A 6,054-nucleotide genomic window follows, 5' to 3' on the forward strand; every position below is an offset into this window, starting at 1 on the left:
GTATTTATAATGGAGGCAGATACATTAATGATAGTATTTACAGTGGAGACAGATACATTCATGATAGTATTTATAATGGAGGCAGATACATTAATGGTAGTATTTATAATGAAGACAGATACATTAATGATAGTATTTATAATGGAGACAGATACATTAATGATAGTATTTACAGTGGAGACAGATACATTCATGATAGTATTTATAATGGAGGCAGATACATTAATGGTAGTATTTATAATGAAGACAGATACATTAATGATAGTATTTATAATGGAGACAGATACATTAATGATAGTATTTACAGTGGAGACAGATACATTCATGATAGTATTTATAATGGAGGCAGATACATTAATGGTAGTATTTATAATGAAGACAGATACATTAATGATAGTATTTATAATGGAGACAGATACATTAATGATAGTATTAATAGCAAAAGGGCTCCCCAAAACTGTTTTTCCCGCAACAGTGGTAACAGACTTGTTGATCAGAAGCAGGGAAACCAGCCCAACCTGATGAGTAAAGTATTCAGCAAAACTATTTAGAACTGGAATAAATACTGCACTTATTAACAAGGACCAACACAATTCCAGTCAAAATAGAAGATTGTAAGAAATACTGTATCCTACCATGACTATATCCATATCCAGGACTATAACTCCATTTGTGCTATCCGGGATCCTTGGGACGTCCCTAAACCCTAACCCCTACCCTACCCTACCCTACCCTACCCTTACCTTAACCATAACCCTTACCTAACCCTAACCAACACCACAACCCTTACCTAACCCTAATGTTAACTCTTACCTTAACTATTTTAAATTTCAAATTCAATGGGATATGGACGTCCCAAGGATCCCAGATAGCAAGGACCATCATGTATCCCAGTTGTTTTTAACTTTGAGGGTACAAAACTTGCGACCCCACCCCCATACACGTTGTGCACACACGAACATTCGCGCACAATCACTGCGCAAATGGAGCCTGCCATTACAGCCATAAACGTTGATGCGTTTTCAAAACTCAAGATCGGCTCCAGAAATAAACGGTGTTTTAAAGCCTGTATTTGGAGCTGAAAGTCATTCATGTTAGCAGCCAATATCAACTAGTGATATATCATGCAGTGGCGCAGGCAGAAATTCAATTTTAGGTGGGCCTGCCGAAATTTGGAGGGGGAAAACTCATTCTGATTGGCTGGGCCTGGGTGGGCCTGGCTCCCAAGTGGGCGGGCCTATGCCCTCCCAGGCACACCCATGGCTGCGCCCCTGATATCATGTCACTTCTCTGGAGTCCAGAGCAGGCAACATGATACTGACGACTTGTAGCAGAGGTTACAGGATTGGACAGAAGGCATGTTCTGTCTGCACCCACCATCGCTTTAGAGGGCAGCCTGCCAGCAGAGTGCTCATGGTGAGCCGAGTCTGTCTGCACCCACCATCGCTTTAGAGGGCAGCCTGCCAGCAGAGTGCTCATGGTGAGCCGAGTCTGTCTGCACCCACCATCGCTTTAGAGGGCAGCCTGCCAGCAGAGTGCTCATGGTGAGCCGAGTAGCTCTGCTCATGTTCACGGATGTCCTAATGAATTAACCACAATATGTTACATCTCCATCCCATAATATTGAAGGTGTGATGTCAAAGCCGCCTGTCTTTAGACATATAGCCAGTAGCCATCCCGACTAGGATGCTAATTATCTATCAAATCGGCAGGGAAATGATACCACTCCGGAAAGGGCACTTTGGAGACTGGAAGAACAGCCCTGTCTGTGCACCTGCCTGATTAATAATGTGTTACTTCCTGCATTTCCCAATCTCTCTCTCTCTCTCTCTCTCTCTGTCTCTCTCTCTGTCTCTCTGTCTCTCTCTCTCTCTCTCTCTCTCTCTCTCTCTCTCTCTCTCTCTCTCTCTCTCTCTCTCTCTGTGTGTCTCTCTCTGTCTGTCTCTCTCTGAACAAAGTAATGGGTAATTACCAGGTAATACAATATACATTTTATGTAGCTAAAATGCACTGTAATATAAAGTGCTACCTATGAGGGTATAGAATGCTTCGTATCCTTTTAAAAACAGGGCTGCATTTGAGTTGTTTCAAGCAATTTCGCAGCACTTTCCAACATGAGCTCTGCTTGTCTTTTGCGCAATGGCCTCGGTATTATGACACTTTCCTGTGGTCTCAGCATGCTAATGAAATGCCTTAGCTCCATTATCACACCTCTCTCTCTTTTTTTTATTTTTTGTCATTTAGCAGACGCTCTTTTCCAGAGCGACTTACAGGAGCAATTAGGGTTAAGTGCCTTGCTCAAGGGCACATCGACAGATTTTTCACCTAGTCAGCTCGGGGATTAGAACCAGCGACCTTTCGGTTACTGGCACAACGCTCTTAACCACTAAGCTACCTGCCCCCCCCCCACACACACACACACACACACACACACACCTATAAGAGGAAGTATGAGACAAGCGCTGTGTTTGAATACCATACTAACATACTGTACACTATATACTTATTGAGTAGCCTATATACTACATACTATTAGTTCATTTTAGTAAACGAACAGTTGAGCGTAGTAGCGCTTCGCCTGTCTACCGAAAGTTGATGCTGTTGCTATGCAACCTCTTGTTAGCGTAACACATGACTAGCTAGACATTTAACGATTTCGGGTGTGTTCGTACATTTAATCTGGAGTGCCAGAGTGCGCTCTGGGCATTCGTAAATCCAGAGCGTTGTCAGATTGTCTGTTCGTAAATTCAGAGCGCGTCACTGGACGCTCTGGCGGAGGAGTAGGGTTGATCCTAGCGTTTTGACCTCACAACGGCAGTCAAGCACCCAAGCTAACTGGCTAACTTGCTAGCTACTTCCAGACACAAATGAGAGAACACCTCACTCTGACCATTTTACTCACCCTAGCAGAGCTGGTTAGGCTGTTTTCACGTTATCCAGAGCGTTGTTGACTGTAACTGTGCTGCTGGTAACAATTTAATTATGCATTTTTTTGCCTATGTTTACTGACACCGGCCATATTCAACAGGTGTTGAGCGTTCGTAAATACATCAGTTATTCTGCGCTCTGGCACACTCAGATGAGTGCTCTGAAATCGGAGTAGATAGCCAGAATTAACAATGTCCATTGAGAACGCACAACAACTATACCACTTAGCTAAGAATGACGTGAATAATCAAGTCAATAAACTTTGGGTAGTTAGTTAGATGGCATATAGTTAATATACTGCCTGGCAAGATCGATGTATTAGTAGCCAACTAACCTTGGGTAGCTAGTTAACATACCGGTACATAGTGCTGTAATGCTATGCGGTTCATAAGGATAGCGTAGCTAACAAATTGTCAGCCAACATAACGTGTAACGTAACTTATTTGAAAAGTTATTACTTTATTACATTGCTCTACATTTTTTAAACATTTGTCATAATTAGTTAAAGCAATGAATTTGTATCTACTCTCGTCGGACTTCGGCTGTATATTTTCCCCCATTTTCTTGAAATCTAAAAACGTTCTGAAGCCACGGCCATTTTCTGAACAACTGCATTATGGGCCCTGAAAGCACGGAAATGGTGTCCACTGCTTGTATACTTCCTATTTTGGCGAATTTAGTTTGATATCCGGGAACTTTTGGCATACTAACTATATCCATACTATGACCAATAAGCATACGACATACTCAATTTACATCACAAATAGTATGGTTGGTGCGGTTGGTATGAGTATTCAAAGACAGATAGTGTCTCCCATTACAGTAAAAAATGAGGTGAAATTAAGGTGTGGCCTTCCAGCAGGTAGAGACCAGGGCACCATGGTTACCTGGAATGGTTTACATATCCCCACGACAATAGTGGAGAGCTCTAGAGACAATACCATGGTTACAACACAGTAGAAACTGTAGAGAAGGACAGCTTGGGTACTGGGCTTGTATTTACTGTATGCTGAACACCTAGTGGACTAGAACAAACAAAACCAAACCCCACAAACTACTTCCTGGAAAACATGTTTTTGTCTCTGACATCCCACTGGTTAACATGTGAAGCATACACACATCAGACGTTGAACATTCTGAGAAGTGCTGACAGAATGCATGATCAATCTGAAAAGAGTATGCCTGTATCATCAAAACAGATCTTTATGAATGTATTTTAGAACATTTATAGATCCTGGTTTAGTAAGTTAACATCACACAGCAGAAACAACTAGTTATCAAAGCCCTTCACGTAGTGATATCGGTTCAGTCTCTATTCATTTTATAGCACCTGCACTCACTCTTATGTGAGTCCCAAATGGCACCCTAATCCCTATATAGTGCACTACTTTTGGGCTTGAGTCAAATGATCCTCTGTATAGGGAGTAGAGTAGGGTGCCTTGTCCTCTGTATAGGGAGTAGGGTACCTTGTCCTCTATATAGGGAGTAGAGTAGGGTGCCTTGTCCTCTATATAGGGAGTAGAGTAGGGTACCTTGTCCTCTATATAGGGAGTAGAGTAGGGTGCCTTGTCCTCTATATAGGGAGTAGAGTAGGGTGCCTTGTCCTCTATATAGGGAGTAGAGTAGGGTGCCTTGTCCTCTATATAGGGAGTAGAGTAGGGTGCCTTGTCCTCTATATAGGGAGTAGAGTAGGGTGCCTTGTCCTCTATATAGGGAGTAGAGTAGGGTGCCTTGTCCTCTATATAGGGAGTAGAGTAGGGTGCCTTGTCCTCTATATAGGGAGTAGAGTAGGGTGCCTTGTCCTCTATATAGGGAGTAGAGTAGGGTGCCTTGTCCTCTATATAGGGAGTAGAGTAGGGTGCCTTGTCCTCTATATAGGGAGTAGAGTAGGGTACCTTGTCCTCTATATAGGGAGTAGAGTAGGGTGCCTTGTCCTCTATATAGGGAGTAGAGTAGGGTGCCTTGTCCTCTATATAGGGAGTAGGGTACCTTGTCCTCTATATATGGAGTAGAGTAGGGTGCCTTGTCCTCTATATAGGGAGTAGGGTGCCTTGTCCTCTATATATGGAGTAGAGTAGGGTACCTTGTCCTCTATATAGGGAGTAGAGTAGGGTGCCTTGTCCTCTATATAGGGAGTAGGGTGCCTTGTCCTCTATATATGGAGTAGAGTAGGGTACCTTGTCCTCTATATAGGGAGTAGAGTAGGGTGCCTTGTCCTCTATATAGGGAGTAGAGTAGGGTACCTTGTCCTCTATATAGGGAGTAGAGTAGGGTGCCTTGTCCTCTATATAGGGAGTAGGGTGCCTTGTCCTCTATATATGGAGTAGAGTAGGGTACCTTGTCCTCTATATAGGGAGTAGAGTAGGGTGCCTTGTCCTCTATATAGGGAGTAGAGTAGGGTACCTTGTCCTCTATATAGGGAGTAGAGTAGGGTGCCTTGTCCTCTATATAGGGAGTAGGGTGCCTTGTCCTCTATATAGGGAGTAGAGTAGGGTGCCTTGTTCTCTATATAGGGAGTAGAGTAGGGTGCCTTGTCCTCTATATAGGGAGTAGGGTACCTTGTCCTCTATATAGGGAGTAGAGTAGGGTGCCTTGTCCTCTATATAGGGAGTAGAGTAGGGTGCCTTGTCCTCTATATAGGGAGTAGAGTAGGGTGCCTTGTCCTCTATATAGGGAGTAGAGTAGGGTGCCTTGTCCTCTATATAGGGAGTAGAGTAGGGTACCTTGTCCTCTATATTGGAGTAGAGTAGGGTGCCTTGTCCTCTATATAGGGAGTAGAGTAGGGTACCTTGTCCTCTATATAGGGAGTAGAGTAGGGTGCCTTGTCCTCTATATAGGGAGTAGGGTGCCTTGTCCTCTATATAGGGAGTAGAGTAGGGTACCTTGTCCTCATATAGGGAGTAGAGTAGGGTGCCTTGTCCTCTATATAGGGAGTAGGGTGCCTTGTCCTCTATATAGGGAGTAGAGTAGGGTACCTTGTCCTCTATATAGGGAGTAGAGTAGGGTGCCTTGTCCTCTATATAGGAGTAGGGTGCCTTGTCCTCTATATAGGGAGTAGGGTAGGGTACCTTGTCCTCTATATAGGGAGTAGAGTAGGGTGCCTTGTCCTCTATATAGGGAGTAGAG

This window comes from Coregonus clupeaformis, unplaced genomic scaffold (genome assembly GCF_020615455.1).
Source record: "Coregonus clupeaformis isolate EN_2021a unplaced genomic scaffold, ASM2061545v1 scaf0920, whole genome shotgun sequence".
Classification (NCBI taxonomy): domain Eukaryota; kingdom Metazoa; phylum Chordata; class Actinopteri; order Salmoniformes; family Salmonidae; genus Coregonus; species Coregonus clupeaformis.